Raw genomic sequence first — 13,153 nt, 5'->3', positions numbered from 1 at the left:
CCCCTACTTCTCATTTAATGAAAATTTGTGGGCCAAAGTATAGTTATTCGTTGGTCTACGAAACCAGACATTCCAGATTCAAACCCCAGCAGAGTCAAAAAAAAAAAATCCCAAGGCAAGGTGTCATAGAAACTATGTCTATTCGGGCAAAGTTCTATAAAAACTATGCCTTGTCCAGCATAGTTCCGTAGTACAGAACTATGTCGGACAAGGCATAGTTTCTATGTAACTTTGCCCGAATAGGCATAATTTCTATGAAATCTTGCCTTGCGAATTTTTTTATTTTTCCGATGTCAGAGATATTTTCGGCCACTTTTTTATTACTTAAAATGCCGAAGGGTAAAAATTAAAGACCTGCAATTTGAGGGACAAAAATTAAAGACCACCCCAAGATAGGGACATTCGTGTGAATTATAAAATATTGGGCTCAGCACACGTGCCATGCCCTCTAGTTATATAAATGAGGAAATTGTGACATGGATAACTGTGTTAATACAGTAAGCCCTTATGAACTCTTAGATCAGTGGTGAAAGCAACTAGAGTTGGTCTAACTTATATTTTGGTTAGCCAAACTTCTGAATTGTCATAATTAAAAAACATTAAAAAAATATCGATTTTTAAAAAATAAGGTGTTTGGCCAGAATTTGATGAAGAAATAAGTATTTTAAGCAGTTGCTAAAGTTGTTTTCCGCTTTTAAGTAGAGTTGTAAAAAATAGTTTCTCCAAAATGTAAGTGCATATGATTTTTCAAAACAAGATTACTAAATTAAAAATTCATATTTACCCAATTAAATTAGCTAGTAGTAACTTTCTTTTCCCTAATTTGACACTTAAAATCACTTTTTGAAAATGTTGACACAACACAAACTACTAATAAAATCACTTCTCAAATGATTTAATCAAACACAAGCTACTATTCTCTTAAAACACTTTTTCAAAACGCACTTTTAATGAGAAGTATTTCTCAAAATAAGTTGATTTCGACAGTTTGATCAACCCAGGTATTCTTTTGGTTTGTTAGACCACTTTTGTGTGTGTATATGCATGTATGTACCTGCTGCATAGAGATGTGATTTTTGAAGTATCAAGTATTGAATTTGATGGTAATGAGTTGAGGTTCAATGAAAGAAGACTTCGACAAGTATTTGATGATGGATAGACCCAAGACCTATTAGAGAGTGGATGGTGGAACTGTGGCCCTATTTCTTATGGATCCAAAGTTTTAGGAGATGACTCAATATCTAGTGAAACACGGTTTGCATCGTCAGATAATTTTTCGTACATTGGCAATGATTTCCCAAAATCTTTCAAAAGCTACCTGACGTAAATTTGTCAGGAGAAGAATATCATTGAGAAAGAAATAGGAAGGAGTGTTATCGAATGATTTCCTGCAATTCTTCCCAGTATGGAATGAGTAAAGAATCAAGCTACAAGTCTCGATCTAGAATTTTTTTGTTTTGAATGTATATTCCGAGATTAGTAAATCTTCTTCATGTTTGTGATTTTCATTTGCCAAAATTTTGTACATTGGTTTGCCTCCCGCCAGGTATATCTAACAATGACTTGTTGACTTTCAACAAATATTTATAATATTCAATAATAATCCTAAGAGGATGACACATGCCCTCCTCGTCGATAAACTTGATAACAACTCAGCAAATAGACATTCTGTTTGTTTGTTTTTTTTTTTGTTTTCAAATTTTAGCCCGAAAGACCATTTCAATTTGATACTTGACAGTACCATAGTTTGCATGGTAAGACATGGAAATTGGAAATGTATAACTAAGCAACAGTAGTTTTTCTTTTAGCACTGAAAAAGTGTTAAAAATATTCATCCTATCACGTCCACTAAAAGTAGGCGGCATAAATACCGAAACCGAAAAATCGAACCGAACCGAACCGAAACTTCAACAAACCGAACCGAACCGAACTAGTTTGGTTCGGTGTTTGCGTCCATCGTCAAAAAACCGAAACTGAAATAGCCGAACCGAAGTTTGATAAAACCGAACCGAAAAACCGAACGTGCACCGAAATTTAATACATTACCCAAAAAAATTAAAATAGTCAGGCCCATTAAGTTTAAAGCAAAAAAACCCCAATTGTAATAAGTCCTCTTTTGCATTTGTATCCCTAATTTCCACTTCAATTGAAAAAATCAAATATCCTTAATAAAGAAAGGTAACTAGGATGTCTCTTTAGGATTAATGTATGTATAACTTTATGCGTTTTCTTAATTATTCTTACTATGTATATAACACCTAGTAATCCTATGTCATGATTATAATTTTCTCTGCTCTTGTGTATCCCGTTTGTTTGATTTTGATTTCAATTTATCAGTTTTATGTTTTATTGCTTTTGAAAATATGAATTAGTGTCAATGGAATCGCTTCTAATATTATATTAAAAAAACCGAAACCGAACCGAACCGAACTTTAAAAAACCGAAACCGAAAGAACCGAACCAAACTAGTTTGGTTCGGTGTTTGTTATCCACCTTCAAAAAACCGAACCCAAAATAGCCAAACCGAAGTTTGATAAAACCGAACCAAAAAACCGAACGCCCACCCCTACTAAAAATTCAATTTCAAATAACTTTTTTAAAACAATAACTTGTGCAGATGACAACTAACTCACTATTATTGTTAAGAAAATACAATTTTTAACATTGTTAGTGTATACAATTTGTATACTACTCATTGATATGTTACTCACCAACAAGGATTGTAATAGATGGATATATAAGTACTCTTTCATCCTTAATTAGAAGACTCCGGTTTGAGTCCCCTTGAATACGAAGTCGCCTTTGTTAGGAAATCGGTTTGCCTCCCAATGTGGGACTTCTTGGTGCCATCCGAATTTAGGGAAAAGTACACAAATGGCCGCCGGGCCATAACAATCCCACACGCGCCCATCTATTCCCAAACCCAAAATTAGCCCATAAACTATTCCCATGTGTAGCCAAATTTGTAGCAAGTCGCCACAAAAGATTTAAAAAGTCGCCACTAAAGGCTGGGTGGTCCAATAGCCCAATTGCTTCTTTTTTTATTTTTAAAAAGTCAGACTTTTTGTGGCGACTAAAAGTCGCCACTAAAGATTAAATATCCCAAAACATGTATAATATGTGTATATTTAATAAGAAATATCCCAAAAAACTCTGAGGCGATTTTTGTATATAATATGTATCGTTTGTGTATAAAAATATGTATCATTACCTATCTATAATGTATAGAACCGTATAAAATATGAATCACTAAGGTATGTATCATTTTTGTATATAATATGTATCATTTGTGTATATAATGTGTATTATAGAATAGAAAATTGTATCATTTTTGTATAGAAAGTGTATATATAGTTCCAGCATGTGTATATAAACTATATCAGTCTTGTATATAAAGTGTATCATACATATAAAAAATGTATCATAGAAACCGTATCATTGTGGTATATAATATGTATCACTATTGTATATGTTAAAAATAAATATCATATCATTATTGTATAATATGTGTATAATAAATGTATAATTAACGTATAATTTATGTATAATAAATGTAAGATTAATTCCAGCATATGTATATAAAATGTATAATTCTTGTATATAAAGTGTATATATAATTCCAACATATGTATATATGCTGTAGCAGCCCTTTAGTGGCGACGTTTTTGTGGCAACTTAGTCGCCACAAAAAGTTTTTTTTTTTTTTTTTTTTAAGCCCCTACTGTACATTGGCTTGTAAATTAGATTATTTTTTAAATGGACTGCATTTTTTGGCATTAATTTGGGCCAACCGGACACACAATGGGATTAAGCCCAAACAAATGGTTAAATGTGGGATTAGTTGGCCCGAAAAATTTCATAGTGTCCTTTTCTCTCGAATTTAATCGGGCCCAATGTAAATAACGAATACGAGATGTGAACCTAAAAAATATAGTAATATGTTACTTTCATACAATAGAAAATATATTTTCTACACCTAGCTTCCGTGATTAAAAGAAAAGCCGCAATATTTTCATTCATTAATTGAGTTGGGCTTAAGTGGCCCCAGAGTCAGTGCTAAACTGCTAGTAGTTGAATGACGTGCGTAAATGGCATTTGGAAGGCGGAGCTTTCTGAATGATTATGCTGATTTTATTTCAATTAAATGGAATTTGTTGCGCCCACAAAGTTTGATTCCTTTTCTAAAATGTTCAACAGTGGTTAGGCTTTACTTTTATCCAGTAGTTTCCATAGCATGATTTGTCCAAATTTTTTAAAAAAAATTAACCAAGACTAGATCTAGAAAACATATACCAATTGGAAATTTATTAGAGTGCACTAAGAGGGTGTTTGGATTGGCTTGTTTTAAATGTTTTTTTAGTCAAATTAGCTTTTAAGCTCTTTTGTGATGGTGTCTGAGAAATGTAAAAAGTGTTTTTAAGCAATTACCTTTAGGTAAAAAATGTACAAAAATAAACTAAAAGCTAAGAGTTGTGTATCACCCAACTTATGACTTTTAGCTTATAAGCTACTTAAGCCAATTCAAACAACCTCTAACTTCACGAGTGTTCTATCTTGCTATTTCCCTTGCAAATATTTTTTTACATGACTAAACATTAAGTGGGAGAAATCAGAAATGATAAAGAAAATATTAAAGAAGAACAAGATTATGGTTGTCACATTGCTCAAAGTAAGTAACGAAAGCTTAATTTGACAACTCTAAGACAAAAAATTACTACAATTCCGATCAACTGGCGGAGGTAACATTCAGTATACTATTTGTATAGATAGAAATATATATAGTACCTATAATGTATTTGATGGTCATGTGCCTACTTAATTAGGTGTTGGGGGTTGTCTAGCACCATTACAATTTAAGTTGGAAAATTTACTTGTCATAACTACCTGTAATACTTAATTATGAATAATAACTACCTTATTTTTTATTTAATTTTCGTAGCTTTATTTTTCCAAAATTACATTTCATAACTCATTCCAAGAAACTCAAAATATATGTACCTCTCTATTCTCCCTCACTACACATTTAAGATTTATCATCTTCTCCAAACCCTAAAAAAAAAAAAAATTCCCTCTCCTCTCTCTCCTTCCCCTCACTACCGCCTCTCTCCCTCCCTTACTCTATCTCCAGCCTCTCTTCTCCTTCCCCTCACTTACCCCTCCCTCCCTTCTCTATCTCCACCACCCACGCCGCCGTCAACACCACCACCACTATTACTACCATCTCCATCTCCAAACTCGAAAAAAAAACTTAAGGTTCTAGTTCTTCAGATCTGAACTCCATATGCTTCTGTTCCATCACCTACCCTAGATCTCATTTTCTCTTACAAATCAGAAGAATCCTACAGTAGTAGCAGCAGCCATGGTCAACGACGGAGTGAAAAAAAAGAGCTCTAACAACGGTGAAAGATGACGGAGTGAAGATTTATTAACTAGTTCAATTGAAAGTCTTTATCTCCGGATAACGTCCTTTTTGTAGCAACCTGAGACAACTCGCTTCTTTCCCATAAGAACACCATTGATGAGAGTCATGGAGCTCATGCCCACCAAGTGTTTGATAAAATGTTTCAAAGATATTTCAGTGTATTAACGAATAGTATATTTAATTTTCAATATATTTCAGTACATTATTTCGCTGTATTTCAATGTATTTATCTTTTTTTGGTGTAGATATATGTTCCAAATATAGAGCCTATTTTTACTACACTTTGTTTTCACGACTTTTGTATTTCGCTGTATTTCAATGTATTTCTGCATTTTGTATTTCTAATTTATGAAACAGTTTCTGATATATTTCATTGTATTCCATTGTATATACGCATACTACAACTTTATATTTCTTAAACAATAAACCATATTTCATTATATTTCAGTGTATATTTTCTGTATTTGGAAGTTTTTAGATCTTTAGTTGTTTTTGAATGCAAAAAGTTTTAATTGTGATAAAAGTTGAGAGAGATTCGTAAGCTTTTATGGAAGAACAACTGTTATGCGTGATTTATGGGAAGTTTTAAATTGAATCCCATAATTTTTTTTTTAAAAACTGTTCCATAAATAGGGCCTGATTTTACTCTTCAGTGATTTGTGTGAAATATGGTTGATTTAATTCGACTACTATTTAAAAAGGAAAAGAATATTATGTTAAAAAATATAGCCTATTTTTCTCTAATTTTTTTTAAAAAATGTGTTCCAAAAAATAGAGCCTAAATTTACTCTAACGTGTTTTGTATTTCTCTGTATTTCGCTATATATTTCACTGTATTTCAAAAATGCTAGATACAACTGAAATATAAATAAAAGTAGCCTACGAATTATAAATCTTCAACTTATACCATAAGAAGCTAAGCCTATTAAAAGCAGTAAGCCTATTTCGTAAGCTTTCACATTTAAGTTTTAATGCCTCGCCGGACTTGGGCCAAGCAGCTACATTACCTGGATGCAATAAAAAACTTAATCCAGTGGGCCAAACATCCATTGCTGAAACTCATTAATAGCATTAATAAACTTTGTTTCGAATTGCTGCCAAATAAAAGAAACGGCTCATTGGCACTGATGCCCCTCTTTTGCGTTGGTCTTTAATTTTTGTGCAACAACAACATTTTACCCAATAAAATCCCACCAAGTGGTGACCGGGAACGGTGGAGTGGACACAGGCCTTATCCTACCTTAGGAGGTAGGGAGGATGTTTTCGGAAGACCCTCGGCACAAGAATAAGCAAGTCAAAGCAGTATAAAAAGTCATGACAAAATAAGATAAAAACATAATAAAGTAGTCTAAAAAATAAGGAGCAGTAACTACAACAAATTAATACGATAATCGAAGTACAAGCAGCAATAGATAGTAGCAGAAATCGAAGGATAAGAACTACAAGAATAATACTGCAAGTACTAGTATGAACGGGCCAGTAGGACAATGCTCAACTACCTACTAAATTTCTACCATAATCCGTATCATCCATAATCTCCTATCTAAGATCATGTTTTTGATAAGCTGTACCAGGTCATGTCCTGTTTAATCACCTATTCCCCATTTTTATCCTCATAATAAATAATTTTATCGCAGATATATATTTATATTTTTACATTATAATATCACACGAATTCTGATGTGCACCCTTAAGAAACTTATGTCGCTATGTATAAATTTGATTGTTAAAGACATAAATTAAAGACCAATCCATTTGAAGAGCAAAAATTGAAGATCACCCATTTGAAGGACAAACCGCGCAAATTCTTCAAAAGAAACAGTTTATTTTTAAGGTCATGCTTTTAAAACAAATTTTGGTACTCATGCTTTTAAAACAAATTTTGGTACTACAAAATATGTCTAAACACTACTAAAGTACATTTTCAGACGGAAAAAACGGTATCTCTATTGTCTCTACTTTTGTCTCTTTGTACACATGACAAATTACAAGTTGATGTCCCACGTGCGTGCGCTTTGTGATAACACATCATCGTCTTAATTTATTGTCTCGTAATACTTTGACGGCTGAAAATTTTGAGTCTTTTCAAACGGCTCTTGCCTTCCTCAAAGGTTCCTTTTCTTTTTTTTTTTTTCGTCGGGGGCGGGGTTGTGGGCGTAGGGGTGGTGTGGGGAGTCCAAAAGCAAGCATTAATACATCACTTAAGGGTTCCTTCGAATGTTTTGAAACTTAACATTTGCGAAAAAAATATTGCTAATAAACTATTCATATTCAACATTTGTTAAATAATTTTTCTAGAAAGCCTTTTTTAAATAAAAAAAAAATTAGAAAAATAGGATTCAAAAACTATTTCTTCGGACCAAACTCTAGAATTATTGAAATCTCGAACACTACTCCAGATTTTTCATTTTTTGGGAAAAGCTGAAACCAGTTTAAAAAATAGAAATCTGTTTAGGTTAGCTGATTGTAAATAGTTGATAAGTAATTTCAAATGTTAGAGACTAATTTTATAAATACATAGAGTAGGTTAGCAACATGGGACGCTAACTAAAGTCCATGTAGCTAGTTAAGATTCTTAAGAAGAGGAAGATTAATATAGCTTGGTTCAAGAGACCAAATGGGTAGGCCCTAAAGCCTAAGGAGGTAGACCGGGTATAAGTTTTGGTTCCCTCGGTAGGTCGAACTATAGGCATGGGGTAGGCATTTTAGTAGATAGTGATTTGAGGGATCGGGTGGTAGAGGTTAGGAGGGTCACGACAGATGACGTCGATTAAGGTGGTCGTTGAAGGGCTTACTTTGAACATCATTAGTGTGTATGCGCCGCGAAAGTCCAAGCTTAGGCGAGGAAGAGAAGAGACGATTTTGGGAGGATTTGGACGAGGTAGTGAGGCATACCGCCATCGAGAAGCTATTCGTGGGGTGTGATTTCAATGGGCACATCGGCCTATTTCGGAGGGTTATGATGACGTGCGTTGTGTTTCGGCTTGGGGACAGTGAATGGAGGAGAGTCGCTCTTTTGGATTTCGCAAGAGCTTTGGGTTGGTGATAGCCACCCGAGTTTCCCAAAGCAAGGAGGAGCACTTGGTAACCTTTCGTAGTTCGGTGGCTAAGCCTCAGATAAACTTTCTACTCCTTAGGAAAGATGATAAAGGTCTGTGCAAAGACTGTAAGGTCATCCCGAGCAACAACCTTACAACCCGACATAAGCTCTTGGTGATGGATTTAGGGATCACATTTACGAATTTGAAGAGGGTCGTGGGTGATCCGCCTAGGATCGATGGGGAGTTTAACCTACGTGACTAGTGCCTGGAGATGGGAGAGAAATTGCGGGTTGTGGGGGCCTCGGGATAGTAGTGGGGATGCGACCGATGTGGATAGAGCCGAATTTAGTTACATTAGGGTAGTAAATGGGAAGTCTTGGGGGTCTCGACGGGTAGTCGTGCGGGGACCTCGAGGGGATTGGTGGTGGAATGGAGAAGTGCAAAGGAAGGTGGGAGCAAAGAAGGTGGCGTATCCCGAAGTTGATAGAAAGCGAGGATGAGGTGGAGAAGTGGACGAATAGGAACTGCATAAGATGGCGAAAGGAGGCGAAGTTGGCGATTTCGATGGCAAGCGACTGCTATTTTCGAACGCCTTTACGCGGGAACTGTAGGAAAAGGCGGGGATAAGAAATTGTTGGGGCTAGCCAAGTGCGAGGGAGAGGAGGGCATGTGATTTGGATCGGGAAGTGCATCGAGGACGAGCATGGCAAAGTATTGGTAGAAGAGGCTCGCGTTGGGACGGAGATGGCCGGTCATATTTCCACAAAATCTTGAATGAAGAAGGGGACGAGATTATCAGTGTTGGGAGATTTAGAACATACGGGGAGGCGTCGCGATTTTTGGGGTATTGCGGAGTATTAAGGTTGAGGAGGTTAAGGGTGCTGTTCGTAGGATGCGCGGAAGAGTTGACAGACCCGACGAGATTCCTGTAGAATTTTGGAAGATTGCACGGTCGGCAGTTTGGAGTGGGCGACTAGGTTGTTTAATGTCATCTTTAAGACGGCAATGATGCCCGAAGAATGGAGGTCGAGTGTAATGATCCCTCTATACAAGAACAAGGGCGATATCCGCAGTTGCAACAACTATAGGGGTATCGTCGTTGCTAAACTTACTATGAAAGTGTGGGAAAGGGCGCGAGGAGATGAGGGTGAGGAGAGACGTATCTATTTTTAGAGAGAACCGCCTGATTCATGCGGGACGCTCAACTACGGAAGCCATCCATCTTGTGCGGAGACCGGTGAGCAAGATAGGAGAGGAAGAGGACTTACACATGGTATTCATCGACCTAGAAAAGGCTTACGACAAAGTTCCCGAGGAGATCCGGAGATGCTTGAAGGCTAAAGGTGTACCTGTGGCGTACATTAGGGTGATCAAGGACATGTATAAGGGAGCCAAGACTAGGGTAAGGACGGAGATGGAGACTCGCAGCACTTCCCGCCAGATGGGGTTGCATCAAGGATCGGCCTCTTAGTCCGTTTTTATTTGCCTTGCGATGGACGAATTGACGCGGCATATTCGAAGGCGAGGTGCCATGGTGCATGCTTTTCGCGGATGACATAGTCTTGATCGACGAGACTCGTAGCGAGTCAACGCTAATGTTATATCCCGTATTTTCGCATATTCGAAAATTTCAAATAATTGTGCCTTGTGAGAAATAAGGTCATATTTTGATTTCATTTAACATATATATGTTGTTATTCGTGAGAGTTAATTATGTGGAAATACGGAGGAAGGCTAAGGACAAAATTGAAATTTTGGAAATTGGTTTCGTGAATTACAAAATGAGATTTTTAAATAAATTGGGCTAAAAAAAAAAAAAGAAATTGAGGCCCAAAGGAATAGGGGTGGCCGGCCATGGCCAAGCCCAAGTCCATGGGAATTCATCCCATGTGACAATTAAATAAGAGGGATCATTATATATGTATCATGCTAGAACATTCAAGACAAAAAATAAAACAAAAGGAAGAGTGAGAGCCAAGAGAGGCCTTCGGCCATAGCAAAAAAAAAAAAAGGAAGAAAAATTTCCAAGTCTTTCAATCTTGATCCTAAAATCTCTTTCTTCTTGAATTCTTAGTAAGTTCAAGACGCTCTTCGACGTGGTACAATTAGTTTAGCGAAAGGACGACGTTTGTGGCAAGTGGAAAATTGAAGAAAAAGGTAAGAATTTCCTTCTTTCATGTTATGGAATTATGTGATTTTTCTATGATTTTTATATAAGTATGGAAGTAAGATTCTAAATGTGAATTATGGTTGTTGTTAATGAGTTTGAAAGGGAAACAATGCGATTTGGTAGTTTTGTCGCTTTCGGATGGAATATGGAATTGGTGGGAATACTTGAAATTATGAATATTGTTTGGAATGCTATTGAAATATGTTTGAATAATCTTGGATTAGTTAATGGATATGGAAAATGTTGATATTAGTTTGATAGTGTGAAGTTGGGATGGAAGTTATTGAACTATATAGAAAAGAAGGTTATTTATGTCATAATGTATTTTGTAGTGAATTGTTGATGTTTGTGGTATTGTTGGGGGTCGTTGTTGTTGATATTTTGGGCCGAGATGATTCTCGGGAACGTTGAATTTATAGGGGAGATGCTGCCGAAATTTCGGTAGACAATATGAACTTAAGTTAAAATCTTAGAAGCTTGAGATTCATATTTGGTAATTGTGACCAAATTGTAGATTTTGGCGAACTTGAGATTCGATTTCGGAGATGAGTAGGAAGCGGAAGAGGTATGTAAAGCTATCCCTTTTCTTCTTTTGGCATGTCCTAGATATACTAGGTTGAGATTTGAGCCTCGGGGGCAATTCTGTTCATAGAAATCCGAGTCTGATTTTAGGCACTATTCATTCAATGTAATTGAATTAAATTTCTTATGTTTTGTTAGAAAATTATTCGAACATTCACAATTTGCCCAAATGTGATAGAATCGTTTTGAAACTTACATGGATGACTCCATAGAGGCTAATGTTCGTAAATTATGTCCGCCACCTCGACTTGACCCGAGGTGGGCCCACTAACCCCGAAACTCCTTCGTTTGCCCTAATACACTTATCTTTGTATAATGTCGGGAAAAGACCTTTGCTTATGATTTTGGCTATTATAGAACAACATTTTGATTACTCCCTGATATTCTGATTTATATTTTAAACTATAAGTACGGTTTCAAAAGTATTTCTGTGAGATAAACTCCGTGTTGATCAGTTGTTCTGACTAGTTTACTCAACGGGATGCCATATGATTACGTCAAGCGTCATAAATGTTTGGATATGTAAACTGCATTAGTTTCCGCACTACTCTGCTCGTGCCTATACTATGACATCGTTCGCCGGTTCCCGGGCCGGTTTGTAATCGTGCGCACCATAATAAATTCGGCAGTATGCTGTGTTACGGTTCCCGAGACCTCGCCATAGGGGGGGGTTCCGCTTTATGTAGTTATCTTGTGATATGGCTTATGATATGTTTTGATGATATGACATGTTGTGATCATATGTTGTGTTCGGGGTTGTACGGAGATTTGAAACCTTATACGGAGTATGTGTTGTGGCACCGAGGGCCGGAGTGGTGACCACGTTCCCCGAGCCTTATGCATGATTTTCTATTTCGCATTATGTACACGTGTCTTCGGTACACGATTTTGATATTTTGATCCCAAGGTATTCTCTCTCACACCCTTCACTTCGCTATGGTTCGGATTTATTACTTTTATGCTTTACCTATTCAAGACATATTTCGCATCGACCCCCACTTTCTGGGGTCGAAGCCATGCCCGTGCGCACGAGATTCGTGGTTCCGGCGGTGTAGGCCGCACATTCCGCTATCGAGTGCTCTTTTGTCCGGAGCCCATATGTTGGTACCTATCTTCTCGCGATGTTTATGCTTTTGTATATTTGGTTATTTGGGGTACGGCGGGGCCCCGTCCCGTCATATGTTTCGTTTCGATTTGAGAGGCCTTTAGTCATATATGCGGGCCATAGGGTCATGCGTGCTTTCGTTTGTTTATGATCCGCATCTTAACGCGGTCCCGTTTGTTATTATGGCCAAGACGGCCCAATCGTCCGTACACGTGTATGTATCCGGCGATGTATATTCCGCCAATCTATCGTATTTCGGATGTGGCCTAAATGGCCGTATGTTTGTATATGTATATATATTCGGCGTGTGTATTCCGCCGCCCCATATGATTATGATATGATAATTTTTGCACGCGCGACCGCTTAAGATAGTATTTATTTCCTTACTTAATATGGTGAATGTAAGGTTTGAGCTAGCTAAAATATGATGACTTGATATGAAAGTACGTTTGGCGTCAGTAGGGCGCCGGTCGCGGCGGCTCGCGGCCGGGGTCGTGGCTTATTAGGTGGAGGATGGCGTCGAACTTTGAGTCTAAAGTTAGTGAGTAGGATCGAGCACGAGTACTTGGAGTGCAAGTTCGGTGAAGCACCTCGAAAGGTGGTGTAGAAGTGAGGCTTGGTACCCGTGTCATTCGGAAGACAAGTAGTTTCAAGTAGGCTTGGGTCTATTATACAAGACGTTGGGGAGATTGACGACGATGTCACACATCGTATTAGGGCGGGGTGGATGAAATGGAGGCTCGGCTTGGAGTGTCTTTGTGATAAGAAGGTGCCACCACGAACTTAAGGGCAAGCTCTACAAAGTGGTGGTTAGGCAGAGCTATGTTGTATGG

Source organism: Lycium ferocissimum, chromosome 11 (assembly GCF_029784015.1).
Source record: "Lycium ferocissimum isolate CSIRO_LF1 chromosome 11, AGI_CSIRO_Lferr_CH_V1, whole genome shotgun sequence".
NCBI classification, from domain to species: Eukaryota; Viridiplantae; Streptophyta; class Magnoliopsida; order Solanales; family Solanaceae; genus Lycium; species Lycium ferocissimum.
This window is presented reverse-complemented; position numbering follows the sequence as displayed.